Source organism: Carettochelys insculpta, chromosome 2, assembly GCF_033958435.1.
Source record: "Carettochelys insculpta isolate YL-2023 chromosome 2, ASM3395843v1, whole genome shotgun sequence".
Lineage (NCBI taxonomy): Eukaryota > Metazoa > Chordata > Testudines > Carettochelyidae > Carettochelys > Carettochelys insculpta.
In genome coordinates this window covers 226,842,092-226,867,871 of record NC_134138.1, presented here as the reverse complement: position 1 = coordinate 226,867,871, position 25,780 = coordinate 226,842,092, and the positions used below count along the sequence as shown (strand labels likewise).

Sequence of the window (25,780 nt, the reverse complement as noted above, 5' to 3'; positions counted from 1 at the left end):
ATCATGTGGAAACAGCAGTAGCATTGCAAAAATGCAGGTGATCTCCTCAATATTAGCACCTTCCACTTCCCAATTCTCTGCATGTGTAAGTCAAGAAGGAATAACGTCTTTATAAAGTTTAAGATGTCTGACTTGGGTCAGTGGCTTAGGCAGCACTTTTTCAGTCTTCAGAGAGAAAGTATTGTATATGGGTCATATTATTTACTTTCTGTGTAAGAGTCAACTCACTGTTGTTGACCTATAGGTCAGACTGTTACAGGAGCTATTAGCTTGTTTGTGAGAGTATTCATAATGCTTTGTAGCACTGACACAAGGACTGCAGCCTAAGCATTTATTATAGCTGCACTTACAAACTCCCACAAAGCCTTGTAAGTAATGCTGAGACAGAAAGAAAGCGAAAGAGAGAGAGATGCACACAAAAGAAGTGTGCTGCCTAAAGTATAAGAATATAATATACCTCAACCTATTCGAGTTGTGCTCTGATAAAACCATAAGCAAGTTTTTCAGGCATATAAAATATTCTGAAGGCAAAAAGTCAAAATAAAGTAGTATTTTTTCTGGCTTGTGTTCAGTTCTATTGGCCATTTGTTTGCGTGGTAACGTCAGACATAGTGGAATGATTTAAACCAGGTAGTCAACAAGTTGTCCTTTACTAATCACTGGGGTTACATAAGAAGTAATGTTAAAAAAAAAAAAAAAAAGTAATTTAAAAGAGACTTGTAGATTATTAACCAAACTGGACCTAGTACAAGCACATAGTTGGGACACCAGTTCAGTTTGTAAGCATCTCCACTGTATTTGTGCAGTTTTACTGCAGATGTATAGGTTTTGATTAATAAACCAAATTTGAGCTTGAGCATTTGATGTTTTCTCCATTAATAATCTAAAAGGACGCACTATTTACAACAATAGCAATGCTAAGAAGTGGAAAAATCTCTCTTAATAAGGACAGTATGCTGGTATAAGAACCTTTGACATAGTGCCCTGTCTTTTTGATTTAGTCAGAAATGTCCCAACTGAAATAAACAAAAGTAATTATAAATATAATATGCTAATGGCACAGGCATGAGTAAGCAACAGATGACCAAACCATATGCTCAAAACATATTTTTATCCCTGCTATGGAAAGAACAAATGAGATTGTGAACAGCCCGATTACAAATAAGCCAAAGTATAAGCAATGTTCAGAACTGAAGAGGCTGAATCAGACATCTAATGAGACTGCAGAATCGTTTCTAACAGATGTTGGCAACGTTTGCCTCTTCTGTTATGCACTCACTAACAGTTGCTTAAAAAAACCTCACTTCAGCTTGGTTATCTAAGGTTTCTTTTGTTATTAGCAAATTTGAATCTGTACAATTAATTATAAATGTTTATTGATTACGAAGTGAGGGCACAGCTGGGATCCTCATCATCAGTTATTGACTGAATGTGATAAGGTAGGGTTACAACCCACTTGTCAAGAATAGGATAGAGGCAATGCAGAGCTTGACTCTGATTGTTGTGTCCTGGTTTGTAACACACCCAGCATGCCTTGCAGACAGGAGCCTCTTAGGGGAAACTGCTGAATAAGTCAAAAAAGTAAAACACTAAGTTGGCTAAATGCCAGACATGGTAACATGCTGGCTGTTGCTGATAAATAAATAAATACTAAAGCAGCTCTTGAATCATTTATAATAAAATACACCATTAAAAATAGGTAAGCTCTGCATGCATTAGAAACAATCTGAAAGCCGAAACCACAGGATTATGTGGGTTCACTGTTCACATTAGAGGTTGAAAAGAAAGTAAAAGATGGTGGAGTGAAAGGGACGTTGGTTCAGTGTCTGTCATGACAGAGAATCATAGGGCTAGAAGTGACCTTGATAGGCCATTGAGAACAGTTCCCTGCACTCATGGAAGGACCAAGTACCATCTAGACCATCCACGACAGGTGTTTATCTAACCTGCTCTGAATAATCTCCAATGATGGAAATTCAACAACCTCCCTGAGCAATTTATTCCAGGGGTTAACCAACCTGACAGCAAGTATTTCTTAATGTCCAACCTAAACATCCCTTTCTGCAATTTAAACCAGATGTTTCTTATCCTATCAGAAGAGGTAAGGAGACTGATTTGTCTCCCTCCCGTAAATTCAAAGCATGTAAATCTTGATTAAAGAGATCGGGGGAGGAGTCAATAAAATAGATGACAATCTTTAAAAAAGGGAGTATGGAATTTAAAAATGCAATTTGAGATTGTGAGAATTTTAAATGTGTCTTTGGTTCATAACTTGCAAGAAACGAAAGAAAAGCTTTAAAAAACGTCAGACGCAGCACAGTGAGGAAAATATAAAGTTGTTAAGTTGGCAAAAACAGGTGGACGATTTGAGAAGTAGCTACACAGTAGCATAGAAAGTATTAATCACTAATCATGGCAAGTCAAGTTTGGTTATCTGAGGACTCTAATTATCTGTAAAATTTTAACCCATAACATTACAGTAGGGTCTCAACATTCATGAGTGTTCCATGTTGAGAACCTTTGCAAATGTTGAATTTCGTGAATATGGGGGGCTTGGTATCCTGGGGAAGCCACGGCTGCCAGGGCTTCCTACCTGGGGCATGGGGAAGCTGTGACTGCTGGTGCTCCTCCACAGGGTCCCAGGGAAGCCGTGGCTGCCTGCACTCCCTGCCTGGAGCCATGGGAGCTGCCAGAGCTGCCAACCCACGGCTCCAGGGAAGCTGCAGCTGCTGTGGCTTCCTGCCCAGGGCGCCGGGGTGGGGGGAGCCACAGCAGCCAGCACTTCCTTCCCCAGAGCCCAGGGGTAAGCCGTGGCTGCCAGCACTCCCTGACTGGAGCCCCAGGGAAGCGGCAGCCTCCCAGAGCCCTGGAAAGTGGCAGCCAATACTGTTCTCCACCCCAGAGCCCCAAGGAAGCAGCAGCTCGTGAATAATTGAATTTGTGAACCTTAGGTTCATGAATGTTGAGACCCTAGACAAGTTCTTTATTGATTATTATTGGGTACAGCTCTAACATCCCTTCCTGACTGGACATGATGTAGAGGACTTCTCTAATTCACACCTCTATCAACAGCCATTCCAGCTCCCCAGTGATGTGCCACTCTTCATGACATAGCTCGTCAACCAGGAGGTGTTAAAGACCCTCCCCTGCTGAGATAAGGAAGGAGTCTCAAACTAAACATGAAGAAACGTAACTGTTCAATCTAAGCATATTTCCCTACAGAGTCTTCAGTCCTTTCTATTTCTATTTCTCCTGATCTAACATAGGGTGACGTGTCTCAGGACTTTCTCGTTCAAGATCTGGCTCTAAATTCAATAATCCTTCTCCTCCTGGTGTCAGACTACATCCACACCACTTTTGCTGGTGGCCATTGAGGCAAGCCAGGCCTGCCCTACCTCCCCTCTGGGTCGCAGTCCAAAGGACTCTATGATTAGCAGCTAAGGTGCTCTCTCAGTGCCTCGCTACCACCCTGGACATCTGCCTACCTTAGTCTTCCTTTCAGATCTTTCCTACATCCCCTACCTGGATACAATGTACCTCTGATTCTGATAAGCAGACTTAGCTAACAATTCAATTTATAATGCAGTAGCAAAAAAAAAAAGAAAAAAAGAAAATTGAACCCCCTCTCACTAAACTCCGGGGTGGGTGGTTACAATGCTTGCTGCAGTAAAAAGTAGCAAACCCCAACCCCAGCACGCACTCATACAAAACAAAGATTGATTCTGAATATACACAAGTAAAAAAAAGTATTTTAAAATTTATTTTCCAGAGAACTACTTTAAAGGTGGCATCCAATGGGATTTGCATCCATGGGAGTCAATGTTATATTTTATATGACTTAATTTATTTTACATTTCATAAGAATTTGTTATATAACTTTCTCAGTTTGACTCCGCTTACTATAATTGCTCTGTTAAGCAAGTGGGGATTTTTCATATTCATTCATAACAGATACAGCAGAACCGCAGAGCAAATGAACGAAAAGCCAACAAAAATTAAAACTTTAACTTCTCCTTTCATTAAATTCCATTCATTCTTACTTGAAATGTTCTCACCATTGCCGCATATTACTTCTGCATTTTGTGGCAAAAAGAGTCTCATTAAAAAAACTAACATTCATATTGACTGAGCTGCCAGACAGACATCATCAGTCATCAAAGCACCCACTTGCCCTTAAGCTTTTCTGTTTTTATGATATTTCTAAGAGAGATGGTGTGTACTGAAAATATTATTCAGTGTATATAAAAGTATTGCAAGTGATTTGGAAATTATTCTCACTGTAAACATTCTGAACAGGAAATAAATTCATTTATTGTTAACCTGCATCTTCATTTCTAAGTCACTCTATAGATATTTCTCTGAACAGGAAGATGAATATTGAGTTCATTGAAATAAACTGCAAGCTATTACCTACATTACTGACTGTAATGTAAGAGATTTGTTAAGCTGTTGGAAGACCAGCAGCTTCAGACTAGAAGTCAGACAGCTACATGGCTAGCAGAGGCAGGTTGGCTGTACTCAACTGGCACAAAGACATAAGCCCAATCAAGATTGTAACTTGACCCAGGCAGTTGCACTTGGATTTCTAATGTACCCGGCCCAGCCTGGAAAGAAGGTCCTTGTGACAGGTGAATTTTAGATGAAACTTATATAACTTGGCTACCACTAATTTATCACAATTTGTCAGGCAAGTTGGGCACTCTGTAGTACTTCCACCGCAAAACAGAGAGGTCTGCGGTGAGCAGCATGAAGGTGGCCTTTGCCAAATGGCATGCTGCTAATGATGAGGGACTCGATATTCCTTTTTGGCAAACATAAGATCACAGTTTTATTCAGCTCTAGCCATTAAAATGGAATAGCAGGTAGACAAACCTTGCCAAATTTATTCAAATCCTCTCTCTCTGTGTAGTCTAAAATCTCAAAGGCTCATAGCTGGCTATTAGGGTGCTAATATTGGGCCAGACAAAGTATGTAAGGACTCCCTTCTCCCAGACAAAATATGTAAGGACACATTAGGAATCCAAGTGCCAATGTCTGGGCCAAGTTTCAGTCTGGATTGGGCCACTGTCCTAACTGGGCTAGGATACAAGTGACCTGTCTCTACCTAAAGATTTAGCTACATGACCTTTAGACTGAAGCTGTTAGATTCTGCCCAAACTGAAATGCACTTGGAAAGTTCTGGAAAAACTATCAGTGTCACTATGCAACTTACTTCACCACAAGATGCAACCACATCTGAAACTAAACAGCCCCCAAATGCCTCTTAAGCAAATAGACTTTACTGCATAAGGAAACAAGATTGAAAAGAAAGTTCAAGACAGCTAACCACAAGAAATTAGTAGTAAGACAAATTGCTACATTCAGCAGGGCTCACAGCCACTGTGGGCCTGGGGCAAAGTGGGACAGGGACTCCAGGCTCCAGAGTGGGGCGGGGACTCAGGATGAAAGAGCACCCCTCAGCACTACCCAGACCATTACATGGTCCCCACACTGACTCTCAGAGATGCGTGGAGCACCCAGCATAGCACTCCAGGAGCAAATGTTAAGACATTACCTTCTACGCCAGCAAGAAGGGTTCTCAACAGCTAGGTTGACGAACGAATTATTCCATTGATCTAACACAGTCTACATGGAGACTTTGGTCATCTCAAGAATGCCGCTTGGAGAGGAGGATTTTTCACACCCTGCATCAATATAGTTAAAGCAACCTAATTTTTTACTGTAGGCCAAGATTTAGCGAACTAACCTTTGCTCTCTCTCTCTCTCTCTCCTCAGAATGTACCTCTCCATCCCCCAAAGACAGAATCCAAAGGTTATTTTTAAAATTATTTACCGTGATTAAAAGGTAATCAATTACAGCAAGTACATACGAAAACTTTAGAGGGCATTCAGACTACCATTCCACTTGAGTTTCAGGAAGGCCTTCAAAAATGACAGCTAGATCTCACAGTGGCTGTGAACACTAACAATTGTTTACAGTGCTCTTTTTGTTTTGTTTTGTTTAAAAAAAAAAAAAAAAAAGAGAGAGAGAGAAGCCAGTACTCAGCCATTCCCCAGGCAAGTATTGGCACAAAAAAGCACCAGTTGTTGCACATTCTAGTTTTATAACTTTTAAGAATAGGTTAGGCTAACTCCTGTAAGAGATGATCTCAATAAAAATAGTTCTCCCATGAGTGAAGGAAACTGTATTAGATTACCTCCCAAGGTACCTTCCAGTCCTATTCATTCAGACTAGCAAGGATTGCACATCTTGCATACTTACATGTGTTATCTTTATCATGAATCTAATGTCTTGTAGGGCTGCAGGTGATCAGCTATAGTTTTTTCCCTTTTTATGGGGCAATGCCCTGGTTTTCAGTCCATAGAGAGAAACCTCTATAATCGTCTTCTTTCCCATCTAGATAGTGCACTGGCACTGAAAAGAAGGATGTGGCATTGCCTGGAAGGAACACGAAGAGATTAAAAGTGCAGGCCACTAAATTAGATGCTGTTAAAACAGTGTTTTCCTGAGCATACCACACTCCCGTCTATGACCCATCTACATCTCCCAACAACTCATACGCAGCCTTTCCTATAAGCTGCATCAGGATTTCCTGCCACACCAATATCTCACCTAGGATCTCTCCCCCCATTGTCAATTCTTTTCTGGGCTCTCTCCCTCTATCTAGTAAAACCCCAGTCACTCTTTCCCTAACTCTGCAATCCAATTTTCTCCAATACACTGGTCACCGCCCCCCCCCAATATTTAAACTCCTGATTGTGAAACATATAAGGAATAGGTACATGCCTTCCCCATACCTGGCCCTACTGCTTTAGGTGATGCTAAGGGGAAAGTCAAGGACTGTTTCTAATAAAGAGCAAGTCCCATATGGATCTGCACAACCAGGGCACCTATGTCAATGTGACAGGGCAGACTAGGACCTAAAGGGTTCTACTGAGGCATGTGGCCTTGCCACATTCCAAAAACCATAGGAGTCCTCCAAACCACAGAGAAGTCCTACAAGGAGGCCTGTAAAAAGGATCTACAGCATCAGAGCCAGCTCAGTGTGGCTGAAGACTTCACCAACAGAGGATCTACCTTGGGGAGCTCCATGTAGAGAGCTGGCCCACATTGTGGATTGCAGAAGATGCTTATGGACTGAAGGTAGAGCCCTGAGAAGGGCAAGGACTCTACTGAGTGCCATTACACAACAGGCAACAAGACAAGCACTGTTGACTGCTTATCATGGAAGGGGTTTCTCTCTCCAAAGTGTCGCTCAGTGTGAGACCAGAAAGAGAACTGTGACTGATAGGGACTATGGTTCAGTGGGGGTGGCTGAATAGTTGAAAGGCTTGTTGTTATATATAGAATGTGACATAGCCAGAGGCTAAGTAGGCAAAAGAATTTTGAATTTTATTGAATTGAATTATGGGGGGTTGCTGGCACCTGCCTCCCTCAGATGGTTGTGCTCGTGAGAGGCAAGGCAAATCAAATATACTCTCAGCGTCATGTTGGCAATAGAATAGTATCAGTTATTTATAAACATCAGGTGCTAACTCTGTTTTCTCCCCATCAGAGGAGTGCCGTTCTGGGACAAACTATCTGCATATGCTATTAGCAATTACTTCCAGCTGTTAGAGAGGGGACACTAAATGGGGATGGCTCTGAAACACTACAAAGGATTTTTCCACCAGGTGTCTGGCTCTTGCATCTCACTTACTTACCCAGAGTCAAGTTCATCATTATATTTGGGGTCAAGCTGGCACAGACCCTACTGCTGTTTTATATTTGTCTGCTGCAGGGACACAGGACACTTGCTGGTTTGAACTGGAGAAAAATAGTAAATTTTCTGTAAATTGAAGTAATTAAATCAAGATTTAAGGACTCCAGAAAGTCAGCCAGAGGTTTTGGACCTAATATATGAGTGGGCGTGTTGGTGAGGTTTGGTGTTTGTGATGTGCTGTAGATCTTTGGAGAAGATCATGGTGGTCCTTCTGGCCTTAAAATCTATGCGTTATCAGTAAAAAATAAATAAATAAATAAATAAATAAAAAATACCCGTAGAAATCTCTGTTCTCAGTTTTGAAGACTTTAAATCTCCCTCTCAGATACAGACAAGAAATTCACAATAGTTATTGAAATGACTGCATGGCTCACAGCTATATGCAGAACAGAAAATATATTTTGTAGTTCTCATTAGATCAGCATCTATATCCTGTATTACTGCTTTGTGAAATAACGCGATTGGTTTAAAAAGTTATGGATAATGGAATGCTTACCATTTAGCTGATCTATTTGTGGGATCTATAGCTAAATCTTTCCTGTGAGAGCTGTGCACCCTACCACCAAATAAAAACAAACAAAAAAAATCTGTTGTTCTTAAGGGATATATCTTTATTTTCTGTCAGAAACTCTTCCTTCCACTTAAAAGCAACAGATGTATTTTAACAGCTTTCATACTTAAATGTATGCACATTTATGCATAACAAATTGCATGGTCAATACCCTTATAGCTTTCCACTTTAAAAAAAATGCAATTTTATTGCTGCTCCATTCACCCACTTTTTTCCCCCCTCTGGTTCTTTAACTTCAGAATGCAAGTAATAGCTGCTCTATATTATCATCTCAGTCACACAAGTAAATCTTTTAAGCAGAATCTAAATTTTCACTAAAAATAAACTTTTTAGCCCTGATTGCAAATCTTCTGAATGGGATTCAATACAATATTGTCTTCCTGAATCTGAAGCAGCTCCATTATCACTGCTCATAGTTACAAGAGCGAAAAGATTACGTGATGAGCTCCTTGCAGATAGATCATTGAAACTGTGGGAAGCTCAGTACAGATTAGAGCCCAACTGATTTTTTTTTGCCAGTTCAAATAATTAAATTTACTTTAAAATAACAGACTTACTACGTTTCAATGCTTCATAGTTGATCTAAGAGCTCCCATGCAACTATGTCAGTCATTAAAAATAATTCATTTACTATACAGACAATTCCAAGAGCCACTTACTTCCTTCAATGTACATGGCAACATCCAACTAAAGGATCAGAGAAAAGCAATTTAGAAATAAGTTATCATCTGATGATATACTCAAAACAATTAATTAATAGGGCAAACAGGCATAAAAATGTATTTTCTGTCAACATACAGGTACACTATCAGGCACATCAACTGAAACACTGCAAAAGAATGCAATTTGTCAGTGCATGTAACCAGAGAAACTGGGGAAGAGGGCCATAGCCTTGGCTTTGTTTTGTGACTCAAAGATTATTTGATCCCTAGGTAGTTAAATCTTCCACAGATTCTTTGCCTACCTTTGTGTAAACCATGACGGATATACACTCTTCTCCATGTCTCTATGTGGGTAGATAATATGGACTGGTCACAGTTCCTCTGGACAACTGAACTTCAGCAAAGCTTATTTTTGTGTCTCCTACAGCACCCAACACCATAGTATCCAAGCACAACTTAGAACATCATCATTTTACCGGAAAATATTTTAAAAAAGATGAAATATTTTGTTCCTGTGCTATGCACGAGGCTGGAGTAAAAGGGTTAGTTAAAATACTTAAAATAAAATTAAGATTTCACTGACTCAAAATGAAATAGACATATGGAGTCAAGATCAGTTTTCTGACATCATGACATAGGAATATACTTGTAAATGATGAGGGATTTGGGCTGCATACCTTCCAGTAGGAGTCAAGTTAAAACCCTAGTGACCTTTCTGAACATTTTTTCCATATTGTAATTATCTTGAGAATAATATATTTTTGAAGAAGCAACTCAGAAAATAACATTTTCAGCTTTCGGCACAAAGGAGAACAATACTGATTAGTACAATTGCACCTTCCTAGTCTTTGGCTGAACTTAGAGTTTTAAAAACAGATGGCAAAAAATTTGAGTGACAGTTAAGGTCCTCTGGGTTTGATATTCACCTGCCTCTTTCCAACAGTAATGCTTATCAGCACCATGAAATATAATAGAAACTCATATTTCCCTCAATTAATACCTACTAACATCTGTAAACTGGTATGTCCCTATACTATTACTACTATTGCACTTGACCTTGGTATCATGTAAAAGAATACAATTATGATAATAAGCCAATTATTTTTTATAAAATACAGCAATCAAAAAGATCACCATTCCCTCCTGTTCTCATGACAATAAATGAACAGTCTGTCTCCATTTCATTGTCGTCAGTTGCTCACATGCAATCATCATTACTGTATTAATATGTATTCGTTGTTTATTTCTAAAATAAAATAAATTGAGTACAATAAGTATTAAAAGGCCTAAAGAATTAGAGCATTCAAAAACCTATTTGATACACATGGTTTATGACAGTTAGGATAAATTCTTCTTTCTGAAACCACTGCCTTTAAGTGAAAAATCAGTTTTTAATGGAACCATCTCATTTTGAACAGGACGAATGTGCCACACACACTTGTACATATATACTGTCTGTGTTTGGGGTAATAAAGGTTTAGCTGTCATGAATTTGGAATGGCTGAAGAATATGCCTATAATCACAAATGCAAGCCAATAATACCACCAGACCATCCTATATCCTGCAGATGTGAAATATTTCACAGAAACACAATTTTAGGCATGGTTTGAAAAGTTTTTTTTTTTTGTAAATGATCATAGATTATAAACCAAAAGATAATAAGTAGACTTGGCAGAATTCAGTTTTATTTATTTTGACTATTAGCATTCATTTTTATTTATAAATTTTAAGTACATTTCTTTTGACAGTTCTGGAAATTAAGAGGGGATTGGGTTGGAATTAGGGAAGAGCTGACAGTGGATCTGCAGGGGTTCCCTGCATGGACAGGGGTCCCAAGACACCCAGGCAAAAGGGGAAAGGCAAGGTGTGATCCTAGCCTGTTGGCCTCATGGCTCCCTGGCTGGGGCTGTGAGGAAAAAGAGCAGTCCCCAGCTGAAAGAAGTCACCCCACTGCTGCACAGTTCCTGCCCAGGATGGCCCCACACTCCAGACTGGTGAGGGGGAAAAAGAGTGGGGCTCTGATAATGCAGCAGCACCGGGATGGCCTCCCCCACAGCCTGAGGCTGGTTATCCTCCTTGTTGCTCTGGTTAGAGATCTCTGCTGTACCCCACTAGGGTTACAGTTTGCCCTGCCCATGATACCTGCAGGGATCCAGACTCTCCAGCCCTGAAGCCACTCATTGATTCCACTGCTGCTTCACAGGACCAGTGAAGCCCAATCTCTGAAGGTACAAATTGCTAGGTGAAGGTGACACTCACATCAGATATTTTTTCCACCACTTTCAGCGTGTCAGCTGCAGCTGACACTGACTGACATATACTGATTTGAAGGAAATCCTGCCAAGCTTCATTGTAAGCCATAATGACCATCATGCCTGACAACCTCCATAATAAAGGCTATGAAATCTTATGCAATAATTTCTGTGTCAGGTTCCTTATTGGTTTAATTTTTATTATTGGATCTATTTGTTGTATCCTGCTGCCTCCAAAGAGCAGGTGCCTAAACTACCAAGAGTGCAGGCAGGCTCAGTAGGTCAGGAAAAAAAATGCAAACTGACAAGAACAAATCTACTACAGTAGTGACAATTAATTTCCACACATAAAAATAACATGGACTCTAAGATCTATTACCCTGAGCAGAATTTGGATTCCATTAAAAATGCATGCCCCCATTTCACACTTCTAGCCCTACAGGATCATAAGATAATGAATTTAAAAGCCATGATATTTTTAAGTATGAAAAACTGAAATGAAACTGGCCCACCTGACCATGTGTGGGGGCAATCTGGAGTATAAATTCCACATAATATGGCAAAGATGATGGAAACATTTATCTGGAAATTTGGGATTATTATTATTTTATTATTCAAAAGGCAGCTGTTCGAAGCAGCTGAGGATTTCAAACATTTGAATGAATCCGTAGAAGATGGTTCACGATACAGGCATACATATGTGAAAAACTACACTGTTATATTATCACTTTTTCCTTAAGACAACTCAAATGCACAGTGGTCAATTAGCTATTTGTCTTCCGGAGACAGTACCTCCCAGACATCAGACACATGGAGCAAAACCATAAACCTGAAAACACCTGGAAGTTCCAACTTTAATTTAAACTTGGCTGACTCTAAGCACTAATCATTATGTTATTTACTTTACCCACTATGTAAGGATTCACATATGCAAAACGGCAGTCTCAGGAATAGGTACAGTCCTACCAGTTAACATGGTCACCAACTTTCCCAAACAGAAGGACCAGAAACCATGGTTCTTGCTGCTACAAGTCAAAAATGGTTTAGATTTTTCAGGACATCATCTGAAATACCTAAAACTAACATTCCACATAAATCTGTTTCATTTTTTTTTCAAAAGAGAGAGAACTTACCTTTTTGTCATAGGATGATTTCATTTTCCAGTACGGAACCGCAGTGATGCAGCTGTCACTATTCCATCGCATGCTGGGACAGAAGTACACAAACAAGAAGTCAGTCAACTGCAAGGTAACAATTTCAGCAACAACCTGTACATGAAAAAAAAGACAAGGCAAGATTTTAACAAGACAGCTTCAAAAGTCCTTCCTGATCATTCACTAAAACAAAGAGTATTTGGTTTGTCAGTAAACCCTGGTGCCTCAGTGTAACTCCTGCACCACCCAACAATAAATTTAGTTTCTGAATCAACACTACTATGCTATGTACATAGGCAAGTTTTAAGGCAGGGAGCTAAATTTGATGACTATTTCCAAGCTCATTTTGCCCTGTATGCCTCAGGTGCTATGTAATTTTCTTGAATGACTTAGCATTTAAGCTTGCATAGCATAATAATACCTAGGAGGCCATTCCACACATATGTGATGGTTTGTGTGAAAAATTGCTGCCAGACATCTGTTTTTAACTTTTTTTCCCCTTATGCCATCAGATCCCATTACTTGCTGTAGCCTGTAAGTTATAATTTAAATTGACGTTTGCCTGAATCATATCCTGGTCCACTCGCATATTTTTCAAGATAAGCTGAAGCAGACTTTTAGTCCATCTTTACATTTTTGGTTTAAATAAACAGATCTGACCATCCCTCCTACTTCCTCAACCATCTCCTAACAAATTAGCACAAAGCCTATCCTGCACCTACAGATGGGAGTAAGGCAGTCCATATAGTCATGCAGTGCTACTACTAATAGTGTAATGGTAGTCTGTTCCTGCATTTATATAAGAAAGCTGTGGGGCCACTGAGTTATTCCTAGCTAGGAACAGTACACAAGACAAAAAAGGGGAAAGTATACCTGTATGGCTACGTCTACACTAGCCCCAAACTTCGAAATGGACATTTCGAAGTTTACTAATGAAGCGCTGAAATGCATATCCAGCGCTTCATTAGCATGCGGGCAGCCGCGGCACTTTGAAATTGACGCACCTCGCCCCGATGGTGCCCCTTTTCGAAAGGGCCCCGCCTACTTCGAAGTCCCCTTATTCCCATCAGCTGATGGGAATAAGGGGACTTCGAAGTAGGCGGGGTCCTTTCAAAAAGGAGCCCCTTCAGGACGAGCCGCGCAGTGGTGAGGCACGTCAATTTTGAAGTGCCGCGGCCGCCCGCATGCTAATGAAGCACTGAATATGCATTTCAGCACTTCTTTAGTAAACTTCGAAATGGCCATTTGCGTGGCCATTTCGAAGTTTGGGGCTCGTGTAGATGTAGCCATGGAGTCATAACTGCCTCCCTTGGGGTTCCCAGTCTCTGCTATATCAAGCAAATCTCTGCCTCAAAGAGCATCAGGTTCTCTACTTCCACAAATGTGTCTATTTTCAGCCCAACTTTCACCCCATTTTAGCCTGTGCTCTTGAAACTAAAGGAATGGATATGCAAGGAGCAGAAAAATTGTTTAAGCTCAGTGTAAGAGAGCTTAACTTAACCTTACTTATGCCAGTTGGGACCTTCCAATCACACTTATGTTAGAAAATTACAACCTTACTATCCCTGCTGTATGCTGCAAGGTCCTGCAGGAACAAGGCATGGCTCTCCTTGCCACGCCTCCATTATGCACTTCTTTGTCACAAGAAGGAAACACTATTCATTTTGATTCTTGGCATCCACTGATGCCATGGGAAAAATACAGGACACAAAATTCTTCCTTAACTGATTGCCTTTGTTTTTCATTTTTGTTTTAATTCTTCCATAATCTTACCTCATCCAAGAGTCTAAATTAAGCTCAAAATGGTTCAAATTTCATTTGGTGTCTCTTCTTGAAGTTAAAGTTGTTCATCTATCCTTAACCATTTCCCAATAAGTTTCTGATTTTTTCCCATGCACATCTTGTTGCATGACATGAAAAAGTCACTAGCATCATCAGTTACAGTATCACTGCACCTACTTTAAACAATGTGCCTGTTGGTCAAATCACAGAATGACTCCACTAATAAATAGCACACACAAGAGTTTAGAGCCTTTTTCTTTACTATTTTGATTTGTGCATCCACTGTGAACTAATCCTCACTGTGAAAGAACAGTTCCCTACTGTGATCCATCAGGGGAGCATGAAAACTGTCCTTCCAAAATTACTGTAAAGGCTTACAAAACAAGTTATATTTAAGAGCGAGACTCATGATACTATTAGTAAACGGTGCAAGCCTGTTCATCAGTAGACCATTGGAGCAATTCTTAGTTAGCTGAAGACATGAAGCCCATCATAAGAGGGCATGCTTTTAAAACTGGGAAATCCACATCATGTTGTGGCTTACTTGCCTCTAATGGCGTGTGATACAGATTAGGTGTACACATTCAGCATTAGATATGTCAGCTTCCATCAGGAGTGTGGAACCTCCAGACCGCAGGCCAGACACAGTTCACCAAGGTTAGCCCTAGCAGGATACTAGATGCTGGGCATCCACAGCAATGGCTGCCTGTAGCTCCCAGTGGCCACAGTTTGATATTCCTGGCAAATGGGAGCAGAGGGAAGTGTCACAGGCCAGGCCACCTCTTCTCACATCTCTCATTGGCCGGGAACAGTGAACCACAGCCACTGGGAGGTGTATGCAGCTGTGCCTGTGGACACTCAGGTAAGAAAGCATCTGGCAGCCAGCCAGGGGCTAACTCTAATGAACTACAGCCAGCTCACGTACCGTAGGTTCCTCACCCCTGATTTAAATGAGGGATTTGAATTCTGATTTTCCCTTTAGGCTCTTATAAGTCAGGATGTTTCAAAATGAAACATTTTGCTTTCACTGCCTGAAGAGCATGGGTTCCCAATCTATGGCACACACCCCACAAGTAAGCCACAAAAGGAATGTTTGAAGATCATGGCTAGTACCTGGGCCAGCCCCCATGGGGCAAGGAGGGAGAACCCCCCAACCCCAGATACTGGCCATGCACCCTGAGCTCCAACTCCAGTCAGGGTTACCAACCCTGTACACAGAAAACTATCTGCCAGCCTCAGCTCTCAGCGTCAGCTCTGGTCCCACTCCCAGCCTTGGGTCCCCTTTCTCCTGTCCACATCCTCCTCTCCCAGAGGTGCTGGATCCAGGGTAGGGGGTACAGATAGGAGAAAGGGGGGTATGCAGTAAAAAGTTTGGGGACCACTGCTGCAGAAAGTCAATATCTGCCATTGAAATGATTCATAATATATTAAGTCAAGCCATGCAGTTATTCAAATGAGAGGATGAAAAAAACCTCTGGCCCAAATTTACAGGTCATTGCTAAAATAGGCACTGGTTCAGAAAAGGGATTTGACTTCAGTGAGACTCTGTGAATGCAAGGGTGTGTTTAATAAAATATGCATATTCATACATAGCTGCCAGGTTTTGTGGAGCTCCATGTGACATTTTGTGAAAAAATATATAGTAAGCAGCATGCATATCTGTAATGCATTTCCACAAACCCATATTCTTCCATTTATGGTTAATAGCTTGCTGCAAGTAGTAACGGGGATAGGACCTGGAATTGCAACAAAACTCAGCAGCTGTGGCTAGGATGGGAAGGAACCTCTTTAAGGAGCCACTTGCAGCTCTGCTACTGACACCACTGATGACTCTTGCAGTTCCAGAGGCTAACGCTGCTTAAACAAACAAAAAAATTAAATTCAGTTGCCCACCATTAAACCAACTGAATTCAATCTTTTTTGTTTAAGTGGTGGCAGCCTCCAGAGCCACTGAGCAGTCAGCTGCATCAAGGAGCCCCGGAGAGAGAGTTGGCAGGGCAAGGAGCTGCCCACACTGCACATAGGGGAAATCTAAGCATGCAGGACAGTGGGCGGGAGCAGCAGCCAAGCCTGCCCCTGCCAGAGCTGTGCAGCAGTGCTGAGAAGGAGGAAGCAGTGGGGAGAAGTGGAAGGGAGGAGGAAGAGATGGTGGCCATGGAGGAGCAGCAGCAGGTCTCATCTTGAATCAGGTTATTCCTGGAGATGGGGGACAGTTTGGGCTAAGAGGGGTTAATCCTGGGGGTGGGGAAGCAGGTCTGCGGCTGAGGTGGGGTAAAGCCTGGAGATGGGGTTATCAGCTTTCTTACTAGTACAAATCATTGTGTGCACACTGTTCTTAAAATAAGAATGACAAAAAGTACGGTTTGATGTTATTTATTAAATCATGAAACTGCCTTAACTGGAGGACTGTCTCGTAGTCATGTGCATTGCAGCTCCTGAAGTATTGATGTTGTAACTGAATCTGAAAAAGTGGCTTTTCTCACTATTTCAGTTGCAGATCCCATCTTATCTGGTTTCTTCATATCTTCTACCACTGCTATTGCTTCTTCCCTCTGTGATCCAGCAGCAGAGCAGTGAGAGAGCAAACAGAGGTTTCTTCCTTCAACAGGGTAACTGGTTTGGTGGCTGGGGGAATGAGGTAGAGATGATATACCTGGACTTCAGCATGGCTTAGGACAGTCTCATGACATTGTGATAAGTAAGATGGAGAAACGGAGGCTTGGCAAAATTACCATTAACTGGATTCATAATTAAACAACCACAGACAAAATAACTGTTAATAGATTGTGGTCAGATTGGAAGGAAGGAGGGAATTAGGGATCTGTTCATTCTGTTTAACATCTTATTAATGACATGGATGTAGGAGGAACAAGCATACTGATCAAATTTGCAAATGGCACAAATACAGGTAGGATTGCAAACATTTTTGAAGAAAGAGCTAAAGTTCAAAGAATCTGTTAAATGGAGAAGTAGGCTATAAACATCAAAATTCAATTCAATTAGACCTAGGTAATGTGTTACATTTATGCAAGAAAAAACAAATGCACAAATTCAGAATGGAGAATAATTGGCTTGGCGGCAGCACCGCTGAGAAGGGCCTGGGAGCTGTAGTGGATCACCAGATCAACAGGAGTCAGCAATGCAACGCTGCTCCAAAAAAGTAATTGTAAGTTTAGGTTGTATTAACAAAGGCATAGTATCCATATCACAGGAGGTGATAGCACTGCTCTACTCAGTGCTCGTTAGGCCTCAATTGGAAAACTGTGCCCAATTTTGGTTACCAATGCATAGAAAGGATGTAGAGAAACCAGAAAGGAACCAAAGCAAGTGATAAAGTTGATCAAAGGGATGGAATGCAAGCCACATGAGCAAAGGCTGAAGAAAATGCTATGTTTAGTTTTTGAAAAGAGAGGTTATGGAGAGAGACATGACAGACTTCTTAAATATCTGAAAGACTGACATAAAAGAGAGAGAGAATAATTGTTCTCTTTTGCCATAGAGGGCAGGAAAAGAAAGGTAATGGGTTCAAAGTACAGCACAGCAGCTTTAGATTAAATCTCAGGAAAATCTTTGTAACTGTAAGAACAGTTCAACAATGGATCAGACTGTCAAGAGAAATCACGAAAGTGCCTTAAAGTGGAGGTTTTCATAAAGAGGCTGGATGGTCATCTGTCTTTGATGATTTAGATATAACAGATCCTATATCTTGGTACAGATTTCATCTTGTTGATTTTGCCACCAGTTTTTAATCCATTCATGCATGGTGATGAATGCAAAATTCTCAGATTAGAAACTGCAAATTGCTGGTTGAAGAAAGAGCACAGCAGGAGCTTTTGAGAACTTACTTGTTTACTGGCTGGTTACAAAATGGCACAGCATTGACACGTAATAGGCTGAGAAGTTGGGAGCATGGAGGTCCTACTTTCTGGACCCAGCCCTGGGACAGCCTGCATGCCAAACTTCTCACCCCCAGCCCCAGCCTAGCTCTTTCACCCTCAGACAGAGCCCTCACTTCCTCCATATGCCAATCTGCCCAAGACCTATATAACCGCGGGCACTTCAACGTACCGGCACAGCATCGAAGTTCTCTCACTGCCAAACATTTTGAGAGTAAGGGAACTTAAAAATAGATCAGGTACTTCAAAGTGCCCATGGCTATACTGCTTGCCACTGCTTCAAAATTAGCAGCTTCGAAGTTCATGTGGTGAGAATTATCCTAATGAGGTGTTGAATATGCAGTGCAGCACTTCATTGCTATTCACTGTTTTGGCTCGTTTACATGCCCCCTTCAAAGGAGGGGACTAGTGTAGATGAGCCCTATAATTAAGTAAAAACCCTCATGGATAGCAGTACTACCCATTCAAATATCCCCATCTTATATCTGAGTATATCAAACATTTAAAGTAAACCTCTCTGTGGATACTACTTTTAAGTAATAGGTACTGAAGAAAGGCAAAGATGGCAAATCTTCATTTTATTTATCATTAATATTTTAAAATAAATTAAAGCCAATTAGATCAAGAAACTTTACTTTGTGGTTGATATTTCACATGCCAAAATTCCAGCTTGAAGCAAGTTTTCATAAACCTGAAGGGTGGGATTTAACACCAAATGCTGACAAGCCCTTAACTACAGCAACTCTAACAGGTTCAGCAAGAGGATGGATTGAAGAATCTTGACCTTTACAAACAAAGTTAAATGCATGAATTTACATCTGAAAGTTACATACAGTTCATGGTCACTAACTTCTTTTCTTTTTCCCACCCCCCAGTAAACACGGGATATTATGGAGCAAACAAAGCATCACAGGCCAGAGATCAGACCTTTCCTAAGACTCCTTTGCCCAACTTCCTTTTCTGCATTCTGACAAACACTTCGTTTTGAGGCCCCAAATGAGAGTAGTATTTAAAACTAGAGGATCTCTTTTTGCATAAGCGAGTAAGCCAAAAATGTTTTTCCTGTTACTTGCAACATTGATGTCATTGCAGCACCACAATTCAGATGTAATGCAAATGTGGGTCATTTTTTAAAAAAAGTTCTTATTCATGAAAAGAACAAATGGAAAGAGTCAAAGTGAAGGAAGAGGGAACTAGTTCAGAACACCACCACCAATTCATGGTTTCTCCACCAGAGCACTTAATCCAAACAGGAGCCCTAAACCCACTAGAGTGTTACTTACTGTAGTATTAACATTTCAGACTTGTCTACACTTCCATAAAGATCTTCCAGAGTTTGATTCTGTGCATCTGGGAAAGATGCACGAAGCTGATCTGTCTGGGGTTGGCAGCTAACCCCAGTAGTCATTAGTAAGTGAAAATAGTCACAAAATTCAATTTCCAATATGTCAATTCTAGCTATGCAATTGCTATAGCTAGAATTGCATATCTGAAATCAACTTTCAGGTTTAGGGTAGACCTGGCCTCAGATACAAAGAATCTACAACCATGTTGAAATTTGAATGACAGGAGCGAGCAAACAAAAAACTGCTTTAAATATGTCTCAATTTATTATTATAACAGATGGACTATCATTAAAAGAACCCAACTTCCACTGAGGGACCTAAACAGATGATTCTCAGATTGATATTATAACCTCAGAATTACTAAAAGAAGAAAGCCCAGAAAACAAACTAACTGAAGGAACACACCCCTCAGAAGCAGTGTCCTCCTACTCACGAGGGGTCAAGGTTCCACTGTTATAGGAGGTACTAGACTCCAATCCTCTTCCTATCCTATACTTTGAATCTTGATATACTACCAATTGGCCTATATAGGATAATGAATTCTATTTCCGGTTAATGCAGTATACAGTCAGAAACCATTTAAAATATTGCTTGTTGTTAATTTGCTTCATGCCAGTGAATCTGCTGCAAGTCCTTCTCTTGAAAATAATAAAAACACTAAATACATACTTACATATTTAGAAATCTGAATGGCTTTTGAGCTACAAAAAAAAAAAAACCTCTGGCAACATTCAAAATGGAATCATACATTTTGAATTTTTATATTAGAATAGACTTACAGAATGTTAAAGATGTGCAACAGCATTTGTTCTTAATCATTTTGGGGTGGCATAATGAATTTAGGTAAAATTCTTACATATAAAATGGAATGCATGTATTATTATTCTAAGCATCAAATCAATTAGTAGAGCTGGTGAGGAATTTTCTGACAAAAAAAAAGGAGTTTCCATACAGTTATAATTCTACACTAGATTCCTGGCACCAGGCAGCCAGACACTGTGTTGTCCCCATCCCTATGCAAAGCTGGCTCACTTGCAGTCTGCCTGGCCAGCTCCCTAGCCAGCTAGAACGCCAGCTAGCCAGCCAGGTAACTAGATGGCCTGTCTGCCCACCGAACTGCTAAGTACAAAGCAATAAAGAAAAGCGAAACAAAACTCAAAGCTCTTTTGTTTCCCCTGATTTGGATTCTTTCACTCCTTTTCCACACACAAAAATACACTTTTTTTTTTGTTCAGGTTTGGAATTAACAAAAAATTTCAAAAATGTTAATAGGCAGGGATTTTCATTTTCTAGCAACAGCTGATAGTTAGCCACACATACAATGCCCTTCATCTTCCAAGTGCATTACAAGTGTTATTTAATTATTATTCACAATGGTCCTAGAAGATAGTTAAGTGCTATCTACAGTGATTTGCCTATAGCAAAGGCAGAGCATCACCACTAGGACTGGACCTCAAGAAATCCCTATCCCTAAACCTATCATTAAAAGCAGCAGACAACACCAACCTATTGGCAATTGATTTTGTCTAGCAGTGTTCTGGAGATGCTTTTACTGTATGTTGTACACACTTGACATTTATAAAATGCTGACTTTCAGCGGTTGATAGACATTTGTGTTCAAAATTAAATGTATGCTTGTTTTTGTTTTCTTTATATTCCCTCATGGTTTTCTAAAACACTATTTTGAGAACAATTAGTTCAGAGGGGTATAAATTATGACCTCTAGGCAACACCTGGCCTGTCTGACCCTCTGTCTGGCCCCCAAGCTACTGCTAGGGAGTAAGATTAGGACAAGCTTGAGAGGAGCCAGCCCAACTTCCAGGAAGAGTGGAAAGCAGGGGCATCTAGCCCCCAGTCCCTCCCATCCCACCCCATCCCCTGCAGCCTCATCTCCTCCCACATCTGGGCAATGTGGTCACCACACCAACAGCCCCAGTGCTTCAACCCTGCACCACAGTTGCAGTGCCACTAGCCAGGTGTTCCAAGCAGTGCAGTCAAGGGGCAGGGAACAGGAAGGCTGAATAGGAGTCAGCCAGTCATTGGTGGGGGTTGGGCCAGGCCCAGCTGTCTGGGGAGGCATGACCTTCCGTATTCTTCTCTACCTGGCTCTTCATACAATTTCCATACCCAGTGTGACACCTCAGGCCAAAAAGTTTGCCCAATCTGGTCTAGTTTCATGATATGATTATCATCAGTAATTCCACATGCTACACATGCTTACCTGCCACATATTCTGTAATTCCTACACAAATCATACTGAATTAAAAACAGTTTCTGATTTAAAGTGAGTCTGAATTTCCTCATGTTTATACATGAGAGAAAGAGATAACGAAATGTGGCTGTTCTTCGGTTACAAAATCTCTCAATTTTCTCTCTTTCTACAGAGTACTGCATAGTTTATGTAATTCACAGACTCTCAAAACTAAATATTCCTTAAATGAAAGTACAAATGTTTACACACACACACACACACACACACACACACACAAAATCATACTATGCCATAGCATTTTTCAGAGACTAGCACTTTTTCCTCTTTCCTTATATCTAAGTAATAGTTTAACTAGAAGCATTTTCGGAACATCTGCAACTGCTACACAGTGAAGTTCATTTATTTGATAAAGAAAAATAAAATTGTAATCAACCTTTGTTAAACGAAAAGTTATTTAATAAATCCAAGAAAATAGTCAAAACTGGAATTCACCTCTTAATCCCTCATATTTAATCCAGTCTTGTAACTGAGTGCCTCGAATATGCTACTAGCTCATAACTTCTTTTTCTCATTAAATTGTCTATCTTCCTATCTATCACTTACACATAAAGCTGTGGCTACACTGGCCCCCCGCCTTTCGAAAGGGGTATGCTAATGAGCCAATTTGGCAGATGCTAATGAGGTGCTTCCATGAATACGCAGCACCTCATTAGCACAATGGCAGTGCGCGCATTTTGGAAAGTGCTGCTTTTGAAACGCATGCTGCTAATGTAGGCAGGGAACTTCTGAAAGGATCCCCTGGATCTGAAGCCCCTTGTTCCCAAAACCAAACGGGAAGAAAGGGCTTTTGAAGTCCGGGGGTTCTTCGGGAAGGACCCTGCCTACACAAGAAGCACGCATTTCAAAAGCCGCACTTTCGAAATATGCACTGCTGCCATTATGCTAGTGAGGCGCTGCATATTCATGGCAGTGCCACACTAGCATCTGCCAGAGTGGCTCATTAGCATACCCCTTTCGAAAGGCAGGGGCTAGTGCAGCCATGACCACAGTGTTCTTCTGGCAATTCCATCTAGCACTGTAACTCCAGGGTTTAGGGACCTATCCACGCGACAAAAAAGGGCGTAACCACCCACAGGGAAAAAAGCTTGTGAGCTTAGTGGGAGCATGAGCCTCTACAGTTTGAGCTAAAAGCCAGCTGGCTCTCAGCTAAGGCTGTAGACGAGACTCATTCTCTCTCTGTGTAAGTGGTCTAAATGGCTCTACATGGGACAGGGAACCACGCTCATAGGTGTGCATTACAACTGCAGCATGTTTATGCTGAACAAAGATAACTCTGATTGAACTAGCTTGTTAAGAACAGTAGCATATCCTCTGCAGCAGAGGTGGTGGGCAGGGGCTACCCACCCAAACAAAATTCTACCCTGGACCCAGGGAATCTAATCTGTCCATGCCGCTGCAGCTACCCTGCATTTATTTATTTATTTATTTTGGCATGGAGGTGCAAGTCAGCTTGATCAGTGCTAGCTTGGGTAGGGCTACATATACTATTGCTGCACCTCCCATTTGCATCATTGACCTGCCCTACATGTCTTAAGCTAGTCATACAATTTCCCAAATCATAAAGCATAAGTGCATCATAACTGGATAATGGACTCAAATCCTGCAATCAGATATACAATAGTAAATCAAACTGCATGATTTCGGCATCAGGCAGTAAATGTGGTGATACTGGCAGAGTATATTTACATGTGCTACTGCAGTCTCTACCTGCCTGAAGACTATTTTGGTTTCCAATATGGCCCGCACTGCTGTAAGTAGCTGACTGCCTCTAAACAATATTATAATAAATTGTTTATCTTCAGTTGAAGAAACAAGCCTGGAGGTGAGTGCAAAGACATTCTCCAAGAGTGGTTAAAATCTTAACGGAAGAAAAACAACAGGTTAAAAATGTGCAGCCAAAATGCAATGTTACTAGAACAGCCAGAACAAGTGTAGAACAGAGTGAGAGTTTGTTGATCCAATTTGTCCTGTGGTGTTTTGGTTCTTATTTTGATTTTAGCTTTTTTTTTAAAAAAAATTCCTTTGATATTATCAGACAAGTTATGTCAATCTGTGGACTACTCTTACTCAGATGGTGTGGAGCCAAATTATGCCCTTTGTTTGGATGTTCAAAGTAAAAGGCACAGGAAGATTTCCCATAGAAAGTAAAACTGAGCTCTCCCAAGCTTTTTTCTTATGTAAAGCTGTTTACAATCAGCAGAGAGGCAAAAACTGACAGACAGGTGGAAATTTATAGATGCACCATCACTGCAATTACTTTTAAGGGTCACTATATATCAAGAAAAAGGACAATCATTCATCCACTGTTCCAACACTTTTACAAAGCCTTTTAATATGTATTTTTCATTATCCCTTCACACATTTCAACATCATAAAGATGTGAAATACATAATTTTGATCCCTTTTCATTTCCTCACATCATTACAGTTTCTAGACTGTTATCTAGTCTGTTTTCGTATCTGATTCTGATGCCATTAAATGATTGGCTTCAGGAAAGACCAACAACTCTGTAGGGAATTTAGCTAACGGTTCTTTATTTCACAAAGTCCTGAGGGGATCTGCACAAATGGAAAAAGCCTTGGAAATTATTCTCTATAAAATACCAGTTATTGCACAGCAATTTGAATACAATTTGGAATTCACTGGAGATGTGGACCATAATTTATTTTTACCAAATATATGATAATTAATTCTAATGACATTAAAATAACCCCTTCTGTTTTGGTGCCACCATCCACCAGAAGGAAGTTCATAAAAGCCATTGTGTTCTTGCTAGACTTCATTTCATACCATTGACAAAGGCAGCGGCTGTGATTAAATTCACAATACAATTCTAAGGAATAGAGAAGGTCAGCAAATGGTTCTGAAGATTGAACAGTGTTTCTGCACTCAGTGATACCCCCACCCATTCTTTTCTTTAATTCAAATGGCTGAAACAGATTTGCCTTCAGATACGTTTATTATTATAATGTGGGCCTGAGCTTTCCAGTTTGTATCAGGAGCCAAACTTCTCCATACAGGAGTATTCTGGCAGATCACTAAGTACAGTTATTATTACAATTCATCACAATCTTAAAATCTGAAAACAGTAATGTGACTGGGGAGATACAAACGGATTAGGTTCTGAGATATGGATAAGCAAAGTATTTCACTGTATTTCAAAGAATTTGGTTTGCAATGTTCTAGTAAGTCTATGGAAGGCAATCATTCCATGTTGTCTTTGAGTAGCCCCATGTCTACCCTAAACCTACAAGATGATGTCTCCTACGAAGCTGAAAACACAGCCAAAACTCAGCATAACACAAACCCACCCTCTGGCACAGACTTTTTCTTCTCCTAACTCAGCATCAGTTGATCAGAATGAGAGTGTAAGAATTTTGTCATGAATACACCACTGGCTCACAGGGTCATCTTCCCCGGAACAGTTAAGATGACTTTACAACCAAATTACATCAGAAATTATGCATAAGGAGATTGCACTGCCTCATGCTTCTGAGGATAGAACAAGAGGCAATGTGCTTAAACTGCAGCAAGGGAGGTTTAGGTTGGACATTAGGAAAAAGTTCCTAACTGTCAGTGTGGTCAAACAGTGGAATAAATTGCCAAGGGAGGTTGTGGAATCTCCATCGCTGCAGATATTTAAGAACAGGTTAGACAGATGTCTATCAGGGATGGTTTAGACAGTACTTGGTCCTGCCATTGGGGTTGGGGGCTGGACTCAATGGCCTCTTGAGGTCCTTTCCAGTCCTAGTGTTCTATGATTCTATATAATCTGGCCTTGACACCTAAAAATGATGCTTACCCTCTGTGGTCTTGTTTATTTCAAACAGTATTTGGCTTTGGGGTATTTCTCAGCATTAACTAGAGCTGGTCAAAAGTTCTCTGATGAAACATGTTTCCACTGGAAATTACGGATTCACTGCAATCAAACACACAGGCCGTGTCTACACTAGCCAAAAACTTCGAAATGGCTATGCAAATGGCCATGTCAAAGTTTATTAATGAAGCACTGAAATACATATTCAGCGCCTCATTAGCATGCAGGCAGCTGCGGCACTTCAAAATTGACGCAGCTCACTGC

The 25,780-nt window shown here is 40.7% G+C and overlaps 1 protein-coding gene across 1 annotated transcript in view; it reads right to left on the bottom strand.

Moving 5' to 3' along the window:
• The window catches only part of THSD7A (thrombospondin type 1 domain containing 7A), a 489,942-nt gene that overhangs the window by 417,602 nt on the left and 46,560 nt on the right, over nucleotides 1-25,780 (bottom strand). Inside the window, exon 2 of the mRNA XM_074984678.1 lies at nucleotides 12,383-12,517. The gene's annotated coding sequence lies outside the window, so the exon portion shown is untranslated. The remainder of the gene's footprint in view (nucleotides 1-12,382; nucleotides 12,518-25,780) is intronic.